The following is a 10,700-nucleotide window of genomic DNA, read 5'->3' on the forward strand; positions in this document are numbered from 1 at the left end:
GTTAATCCAAGTCTTTGACCAACTTTTAAAAATAAGCTGTCCAATTAAAATAATCAACTTGGTTGCAATATGTTGACAGAATTGAAATAAAGTCTTCAAGTTTCTATAATGAGAAAACTAGGTTAAATATGCCAGTTTTCTATTTTTTCTTTACCCACACATCTCCCACTGACTGTGTTAACTGCTAGGCTGACGTTTCTGTTATCTATAAAACTATGATGAAACTTTATATATTTGCTTCTCTTGAGTAAGTCACTTATCATTGATCAAATTTGGACTACTATTTAGTGTTTTCCTAATCCAAACTCTCTTTTTTGGAATTTAGACCTTTTATTCCCTAATTACACAAATAGTGGAGTTTTCCTTTATTCTCATATTTCAATTTCATAATTATTTTCGTAATGGAATTTCCACATAGTCACAAAAGCATAGAGAAAAGTATAACAAATTCCATGTGCTTTTCACTCAGCTTCAATAATTATTGAATTATTCCCATTCTGTTTTACCTCTATCTCTTCATTTCTCCATCCCTCCCACTTGTCATTGGACATTTTAAAGCATTTTAGGGGTCAATAATTGTGTATGTTCTCTTAAAAAGAAATTGTCCATTATTTTAGTTCCATCTTATTTGCATTCCCTCGTGTTAGTTATTGTTATTGTTGTTTGCACAGAAATACATCAACCAGTTTTATTACTCTTCTTTGCATTTTGCACCCTGTTCATTCATTTTGGCTTTCATTCCCTTCTTTCTAAACTACATTTTTTAGTAGTTCTTTCAGCAAAAGTGAGTGGTTGTGACTCTGAATTCTCTGAGTCTTCATCTCAATTTTGTGTGTGTGCTCCCTGTTGAATAATATTTATCTGGAAATAAAATACTTGGCTGACAGTTATTTTTCATAACATTTTAAAGTTATTTCCCCATTGCCTTCCAAATTCTACGGTTGCTTTTGTGAAATCAGCTATCAATCTAGTTGCTGTTGTATCTTTCATATTCTGTCAGTTCCCTGCGATGTGTATGGCTGTGGATATTTAGCTGGTTTACCTTGAGCTTCTTGAGTCTGAGAATTCATAGATATAATCAATTTGGAAAAATTCTTAGCTCTTACCTCTTTAAATATTGCCTCTCTCCCATTCTTTCAATTCTCTTTTTCTGGAAGCTCCTGTTTAAAAAATATTGGACTTTCTTAGTTGGTTTTTCATGATTTTTAACTTGTCTTTTATGATTTCCATCTCTGGGCTGCAGTAACTTTCTTCAGATCTATCTTCTAGGTCTCTAATTTTCTTTTCAACTATAGATTTTATTTCCTGAAGCGCCATTTGATTTTTACCAGAACATTACTTATTACCTATTTGTTTTCACAGTTTAACCCTCTGCGGCAGGGCAGTTAATTTCTTGTCTTATCATCATCTTCATCGTGCTGTTTTCACATTCTCTGTCGGGTTGTTTTTTAGTGACTGCATGGTCTTCCAGCTCTAACCTCTTGTTTTTGTTTTTTGACTCCCATGGTGGGTTTGTCCCCAAGTGATTGTGACTCAGTTTAGGGGATATTTGTTTGTTGCTTTTGTTTTGTGGTAGAACTCTCCCCTGGAAGCCTGGGATGTGGGAGAATTCCTCCAGAGCAGTCTTGCATTTCCATTTATTAAGTGATCTGGGGGCAGTACTGATCCAAGACTGACTTTTGTGGTAATTTCTCAGTTTAGAGGTCCCAGACCACAAAAGTAGAAACAATTACAATTACAAACCTGTGTGATTTACAAATCTGGAGTTTAAATTTCTCAGGGGATACTTTTGTTTCCTTTTTTCTTATCTTGAATTCAGAGTTAGACAAGTTTCCCTGTTGTATTACAACGTAGATTTAAAATAAATGAATGCCTAGAATTCCTAGGCTGTCAAACATTCTACAGAAGAAATTTATGTTTATTGGGGTGAATGTGGAAAATCTAGAAAATACACAAAGAAGAAAATAAAAATTACCTGTTACCTTACCACCAGCTGACCACTTTAACATTTCAATGTTCTTAAAGTTCTATTTTTTGTATACATTTATATATTTTTTCAAAAAATAAAACTAGATCATATATTGCACTTTATTTTATAAACATTTTCACTTAAAAATAATATACTATAATACTTCTTCTTGTCTCTAAGTATTTTTCTACAGCAGGTTTTCAACTAGAGTGATTTTGCTCTCCTAGGGGACATTTGACAATATCTGGGGACAGTTTTGATTGTCATGAATGGGGAGTCCAGCTGGCATCGAATGGATAGAGGCCAGGGATGCTGCTAAACATTTTACAATGTGCAGGACAGACACTCCCCAACCCTCACTAAAGAATTGTGGGAACCAAAATGTCAGTGGTGTTGAGGTTAAGAAACTTCTACAACATCATTTTAATGGGTGCTAATAAAATTGTCCTTTTTTAAATTTAACTTTTTAATTGAAGTATAGTTGATTTACAATGTTGTTAGTTTCTCAAAGTGATTGTTATATGTAAATATATATATTCTTTTTCAGATTCCTTCCCATTATAGATTATTACAAGATATTGAATATAGTTTTCTGTGCTATACAGTAGGAAAAGATTGTCTTTTTAATTTCTTTTATTCTGATCTTCAGAGTTCTTATTGATCAAAAACTTTTGGAGCCCTTATTGTTTGTCTTGTTACTTAAGCAGTAATATATGTTGTCTTGAACTATCAATCATCTCTTTATGATACCTAACTAGTCTGTGTTCTCTCTAAGGAGCTGCTTCCCTGTGCTGTGTTTGTTGATGACAAATAGGCCCATAATTCTTGTCTGACAATAAAGGTGAAGGTGATTAGCAGCATAAATAATTAGAATGCAAGACCCCCTTTGTAGATCAGCAAAGTAGTGTGTTGGAACACGCTTGGACCTGTCATCAAATTCAAGCTCTGTTTCTTAACAATTTTGCAGTCTGGACTTACACTTTTCTACCTTTGATTTCAATTGCAAACTGGGTATAATAATAATTAGCTTGCACGTTTTTGTTAGAATTTGACAGCATGTGGGTAAAATGCCTGTTATAGTAGGAAATTAACAGTTGTTTTAAAAGTGATAGAACATGTGTCTTTTTTGGGACCCATATGAGAAACATCTAGACTAAGATTGAGCTTCTGGTGGGCCGGTAAAAGTCAGACATTACAGAGTCAGACTCTACGCGGGTGTAAAACAATTCCTTTGGAATGAGCCATGCTCTTCACATAGTCAGTAGAGGGAACTGTGGTCCCTCCTTCAGGTCAACTGGGACACCATTCAGGGCACTGAAGCAGTAATTGACTAGCAGCCTGAAAGCAGTATGAGTATAACAGAGCCGAGGGTCATAGGATTTGACATTGTCGGGAAAGATATGTTTATGATAAGATCATTTAACAGAGCTGGCCTTGGGCAATATTGTGAAATAGGCAAGGTTGGTCTTTATTTCTCTCTCCACACCACTCAGCATCAGGCTTTACGGTCACCCCAGGGCAGTAGTCCTGCACTTGCTACTGGAGAGTGTTATTCTTTGCCAGCTGTCACAGCAGAAATGCTGACACACATTCTCTCTACCCATCAGCCAATAGAGGCCCCAGTGGTATGTGCATTTTAATAGGAATCTTCTAAAGACCAAAAAGGCTTTAGAACTCAAAGGAATGAGTCTTTAGGGGGAATTAAAGGTAATGGGGGAAATAGTAAGAGGTGGGGAACCTTTCCAACACCTCCAAAGTCATATTTAATTAAACTGTTGCTTCCTCATAAGGCTGATTAGGCTTTTGAGGTATATGCAGAAATTCTGATGATCACTTGGAAGGAATGTAGTGTACTTGCAGGTACTGTATCTTTATTTTAATTTATTGAGCATCCCTCCTGTCTGAGATACTGTCACTTTTGCATACATTAGCACCTCAGTGAAGGCTCATATTTATTCTCTGACATAAATAATCTCACTTAGAGATGAGATGGAGGAGGTTGAATGAATACATCACAGGAGTTGCGAAGGAACACATTTTTATACAATTCATAGGAGAAGAGTCACCAGGGGTTCCCTACTGGTCCTGAAAAATGCCAATGGCATTTCTGGGGTAGATCTTTGTGATGAACTAGGAATTTAGGACTTCTGTACCAAGGGATTCTGCCAAGATAAACAGCTTGGTGGTGGGGGAGAAGTTATGGTGGATCATTTCATGTATTTCCTTTCACCTCTATTGCTGGCTGTGGCTAGTCTAGTTCTGAAAAGGATGGGTTGTAAATACATGTATGTGTATAGGCACATGCACGGGTGTATGTGTGTATGGGCATGTGTGGATAGATATACAAATTTTTGAATTGGTTTTTGGAGCATCCTGCCAATTGACCATACTGAGTTTCACAGTGTCCCAAGTAGTTTTAGAAATGGTTGATATTGCCTAACTGTACAAAGCATCTGGTCCATTTTTAAAAAATCAACTGTAACTCTAAAGTTGGTGTTCTTCCACTGCTTTCCCTTCCACTTGGTGAGGTTCAGGACATTCTAACCTCAAATATGGCACCTTGGCATATTGAATATTTAAAGCTACAGGAGTTTGAGAAAATAGCAGATGCAGGAAGGTTACTCTGCCCTTCTCTCCTGAAACAGGTCATAAGCCCACATGTGAGAGGTGCTCTCCCTACAGCTGGAGGAAAGGAGCATCCTTATCTCAGAAGAATCTCAACAACCAGGCCTTGCTAAGTTTCCCCTGTGTATTGCACTTACCTCACACGCCTTAACCTGCTTCATTCTTCCAAGACTGCCTCCTCTTCATCAAACCCCACATAAAATTATCAGGTCTGTTTCTCCAGGTCTTCATTTCCTTAGGAAGCCTCTTGTATCATGTAAAACTTATATTGCATAAATCTGTATGTTTTTCTCCTGTGAATCTGTCTTTGCTTGTTTAATTTTCAGAACCAGTGGCCCTAAGAGAGTCAAAGAGAACTTTATCTCCGCTGCACACTTGGTAAATTTTGTTAGGTTTGCAGGACCTCCTCTGATGGACTTGGAAGAGACTTCTAGATGGGTATCTGGGCACCCATTTCTGCTGGCCACACCTTGCCTCATGCTACTTATATATGGAGAAACAGCAAGAGCTTGGGTCATAGCATAGAGTTTTAACGTTGCAACATACTGACCATAGGACCTTTCAGGTTCCCATCTGTAAAACGGGGAACATAATATCTACCTCTCAGTAATGCTGGGGAATTGGAAATCATACAGTTAAAGCACATAAAACAGTACCTGGCACATAGTAAGAGCTTGGGAAAAGGCTTATATTTGTTTGTGTATTGATCTTAAGAATAAACTACTACATGTTGAAAGCATGGAGCATACTGTCTTGCATATAGTGCTCCAAAATTATTTTTGTGGACAGGTATGAATATTGTATGTTAGTCATTTTCTGCATATGGCATACATCCTTTCATGGCATATGACAGAGAGCTGTGGATAGTTGGCCTTAAAGAAGAGAAGTTCACAAGGGTCCATCAAGAAAGGTTGCTGCTTCTAGAACTTTTTCATGAAGCAAGGACACAAAAAGTCTCTCAATTAAAAGTTCCTTTCAGTGTGTGTAGTATTAGAGAGAAGAAAATGTTTGTCTTGGTGTTCACAAATTGATATGCTTTCATATCTTGAAAATTGGAATCAGACTTTAGAGAAGAGATTCTCAAATTTCACAAATATTGGCACAAGCCTCTTAGATAGCCTCATCCACCAGAGGGCAGACAGCAGAAGCAAGAACTACAATCCTGCATCCTGTGGAACAAAACCCATATTCACAGAAAGATAGACAAGATTAAAAGGCAGAGGGCTATGTACCAGATGAAGGAACAAGATAAAGCCCTAGAAAAACAACTAAATGAAGTGGAAATAGGCAACCTTCCAGAAAAAGAATTCAGAATAATGATAGTGAAGATGATCCAGGACATTGGAAAAAGAATAGAGGCAAAGATCAAGAAGATGCAAGAAATGTTTAATGAAGACCTAGAAGAATTAAAGGACAAAGAGATGAACAATACAATAACTGAAACGAAAAATAAGCCAGAAGGAATCAATAGCAGAATAACTGAGGCAGAAGAATGGATAAGTGACCTGGAAGACAGAATGGTGGAATTCACTGCTGTGGAACAGAATAAAGAAAAAAGAATGAAAAGAAATGAAGACAGCCTAAGAGACCTCTGGGACAACATTAAATACAACAACATTCACATTATAGGGGTCCCGGAAGGAGAAGAGGGAGAGAAAAGACCAGAGGAAATTTTTGAAGAGATTATAGTTGAAAACTTCTCTAACATGGGAAAGAAAATTACCACCCAAGTCCAGAAAGTGCAGAGAGTCCGATACAGGATAAACCCAAGGAGGAACGTGATGAGACACATAGTAATTAAATTGACAAAAATTAAAGACAAAGAAAAATTATTGAAAGCAGCAAGGGAAAAATGACAAATAACATACAAGGGAACTCCCATAAGGTTGACAGCTGATTTCTCAGCAGAAACTCTACAGGCCAGAAGGGAGTGGTATGATATACTTAAAGTGATGAAAGGGAAGAACCTACAACCAAGATTACTCTACCCGGCAAGGATCTCATTCAGATTTGAGGGAGAAATCAAAATCTTTACAGACAAGTAAAAGCTAAGAGAATTCAGCACCACCAAACCAGCTCTACAACAAATACTAAAGGAACTTCTCTAAGTGGGAAACACAAGAGAAGAAAAGGACCTACAAAAAAAACCCCAAAAGAATAAAGAAAATGGTCATAGGAACATACATATCGATAGTTACCTTAAACGTGAATGTATTACATGCTACAACCAAAAGACACAGGTTTGCTGAATGGATACAAAAACAAGACCCATATATATGCTGTCTACAGTACACCCACTTCAGACCTAGGGACACATACAGACTGAAAGTGAGGGGATGGAAAAAGATATTCCATGCAAATGGAAATCAAAAGAAAGTTGGAGTAGCAATACTCATATCAGATAAAATACACTTTAAAATAGAGAATGTTACCAGAGACAAAGAAGGACACTACATAATGATCAAGGGATCAATCCAAGAAGAAGATATAACAATTATAAACATATATGCACCCAACATAGGAGCACCTCAATACATAAGGCAACTGCTAACAGCTATAAAAGAGAAAATCGACAGTAACACAATAATAGTGGGGAATTTTAACATCTCACTTATACCAATGGACAGATCATCCAAAATAAATAAGGAAACAGAAGCTTTAAATGACACAATAGACCAGATAGATTTAATTGATATTTATAGGACATTTCATCCAAAACCAGCAGATTACACTTCCTTCTCAAGTGCTCATGGAACATTCTCCAGGATAGATCACATCTTGGGTCACAAATCAAGCCTCAGTAAATTTAAGAAAATTGAAATCATATCAAGCAACTTTTCTGACCACAACGCTATGAGATTAGAAATGAATTACAGGGAAAAAGTGTAAAAAACACAAACACATGGAGGCTAAACAATAAGATACTAAATAACCAAGAGATCACTGAAGAAATCAAAGAGGAAATCAAAAAATACCTAGAAGCAAATGACAATGAAAACACGACAATCCAAAACCTATGGGATGCAGCAAAAGCAGTTCTAAGAGGGAAGTTTATAGCTATACAAGCCTAACTCAAGAAATAAGAAAAATCTCAAATAAACCATCTAACCTTACACCTAAAGGAACTAGAGAAAGAAGAACAAACAAAACCCAAAGTTAGCAGAAGGAAAGAAATCATAAAGATCAGAGCAGAAATAAATGAAATAGAAACAAAGAAAACAATAACAAAGATCAATAAAACTAAAAGCTGCTTCTTTGAGAAGATAAACAAAATTTATAAACCACTAGCCAGATTCATCAAGAAAAAGAGGGAGAGGACTCAAATCAATAAAATTAGAAATGAAAAAGGAGAAGTTACAACAGACACCGCAGAAATACAAAGCATCCTAAGAGACTACTACAAGCAACTCTATGCCAGTAAAATGGACAACCTGGAAGACATGGACAAATTCTTAGAAAGGTATAACCTTCCAAGACTGAACCAGGAAGAAATACAAATTATGAACAGACCAATCACAAGTAATGAAATTGAAACTGTGATTAAAAATGTTCATAAGGTAGATAGCTAGAGGGAAGCAGCCACATAGCACAGGGATATCAGCTCGGTGCTTTGTGACCACCTGGAGGGGTGGGATAGGGAGGGTGGGAGGGAAAAAGATGCAAGAGGGAAGAGATATGGGAACATATGTATATGTATAACTGATTCACTTTGTTATAAAGCAGAAACTAACACACCATTGTAAAGCAATTATACGCCAAAAAAGATGTTAAAAAAAAATATTCCAACAAACAAAAGTCCAGGACCAGATGGCTTCACAGGTGAATTCTATCAAACATTTAGAGAAGAGCTAACACCCATCCTTCTCAAACTCTTCCAAAAAATTGCAGAGGAAGGAACACTGCCATACTCATTCTATGAGGCCACCATCACCCTGATACCAAAACCAGACAAAGATACTACAAAAAAAGAAAATTACAGACCAGTATCACTGATGAATATAGATGCAAAAATCCTCAACAAAATACTGGCAAACAGAACCCAACAATACATTAAAAGTATCATACACCATGACCAAGTGGGATTTATTCCAGGCATGCAAGGATTCTTCAATATATGCAAATCAATCAATGTGATACACCATATTAACAAATTGAAGAATAAAAACCTTATGATCATCTCAATAGATGCAGAAAAAGCGTTTGACAAAATTCAACACCATTTGTGATAAAAACTCTCCAGAAAGTGGCCATAGAGGGAACCTACCTCAACATAATAAAGGCCATATATGACAAACCCACAGCAAACATCATTCTCAATGGTGAAAAACTGAAAGCATTTCCTCTAAGATCAGGAAGAAGACAAGGATGCCCACTCTCGCCAATATTATTCAACGTAGTTTTGGAAGTCCTAGCCACAGCAATCAGAGAAGAAAAAGAAACAAGAGGACTACAAATTGGAAAAGAAGAAGTAAAACTATCACTGTTTGCAGATGACATGATACTATGCATAGAAAATCCTAAAGATGCCACCAGGGAACTGCTAGAGCTGATCAATGAATTTGGTAAAGTTGCAGGATACAAAATTAATGCACAGAAATCTCTTGAATTCCTATATATTAATGATGAAAAATCTGAAAGAGAAATTAAGGAAACACTCCCACTTACCACTGTAACAAAAAGAATAAAATATCTAGGAATACACCTACCTAGGGAGACAAAAGACCTGTATGCAGAAAACTATAGGACACTGATGAAAGAAATTAAAGATGATACCAACAGATGGAGAGATATACCATGTTCTTGGATTGGAAGAATCAATACTGTGAAAATGACTATACTACCCAAAGCAATGTACAGATTCAATGCAATCCGTATCAAATTACCAATGGCATTTTTTTTACAGAACTAGAACAAAAGTCTTAAAATTGTATGGAGATGCAAAAGACCCCAAATAGCCAAAGCAGTCTTGAGGGAGAAAATGGAGCTGGAGGAATCAGATTCCCTGACTTCAGACTATACTACAAAGCTACAGTCATCAAGACAATATGGTACTGGCACAAAAACAGAAATATAGATCAACGGAACAAGATAGAAAGCCCAGAGATAAACCCGCACACCTATGGTCAACTAAGCTATGACAAAGGAGGCAAGGATATACAATGGAGAAAAGACAGTCTCTTCAATAAGTAGTGCTGGGAAAACCGGACACCTACATGTAAAAGAATGAAATTAGAACACTCCCGGGAACACCATACACAAAAATAAGCTCAAAATGGATTAGAGACCTAAATGTAAGACTGGACACTATAAAACTCTTAGAGGAAAACATAGGAAGAACACTCTTTGACATAAACCACAGCAAGATCTTTTTTGATCCACTTTCTAGAGTAATGGAAATAAAAACGAAAATAAACAAATGGGACCTAATGAAACTTCAAAGCTTTTGCACAGCAAAGGAAACCATAAACAAGACGAAAAGACAACCCTCAGAATGGGAGAAAATATTTGCAAATGAATCAATGGACAAAGGATTAATCTCCAATATAAACAGCTCATGCAGCTCAATATTAAAAAAACAAAGAACCCAATCCAAATATCGGCAGAAGACCTAAATAGATATTTCTCCAAAGAAGACATACAGATGGCCAAGAAGCACATGAAAAGCTGCTCAACATCACTAATTATTATAGAAGTACAAATCAAAACTACAATGAGGTATCACCTCACACCAGTTAGAATGGGTATCTTCAGAAAATCTACAAACAACAAAAGCTGGAGAGGGTGTGGAGAAAAGGGAACCCTCTTGCACTGTTGGTGGGAATGTAAATTTATACAGCCACTATGGAGAACAGTATGGAGGTTCCTTAAAAAACTGAAAATAGAATTACCATATGATCCAGTAATCCCACTACTGGGCATATACCCAGAGAAAACCATAATTCAAAAAGACACATGCACCCCAATGTTCATTGCAGCACTATTTACAATAGCCAGGTCATGGAAGCAACCTAAATGCCCACTGACAGATGAATGGATAAAGAAGATGTGGTACATATATACAATGGCTGAGTAATATTCCATTGTATATATGTACCACATCTTCTTT

Source organism: Monodon monoceros, unplaced genomic scaffold, assembly GCF_005190385.1.
Source record: "Monodon monoceros isolate NGI ecotype Baffin Bay Population unplaced genomic scaffold, NGI_Narwhal_1 Super_Scaffold_3, whole genome shotgun sequence".
Classification (NCBI taxonomy): domain Eukaryota; kingdom Metazoa; phylum Chordata; class Mammalia; order Artiodactyla; family Monodontidae; genus Monodon; species Monodon monoceros.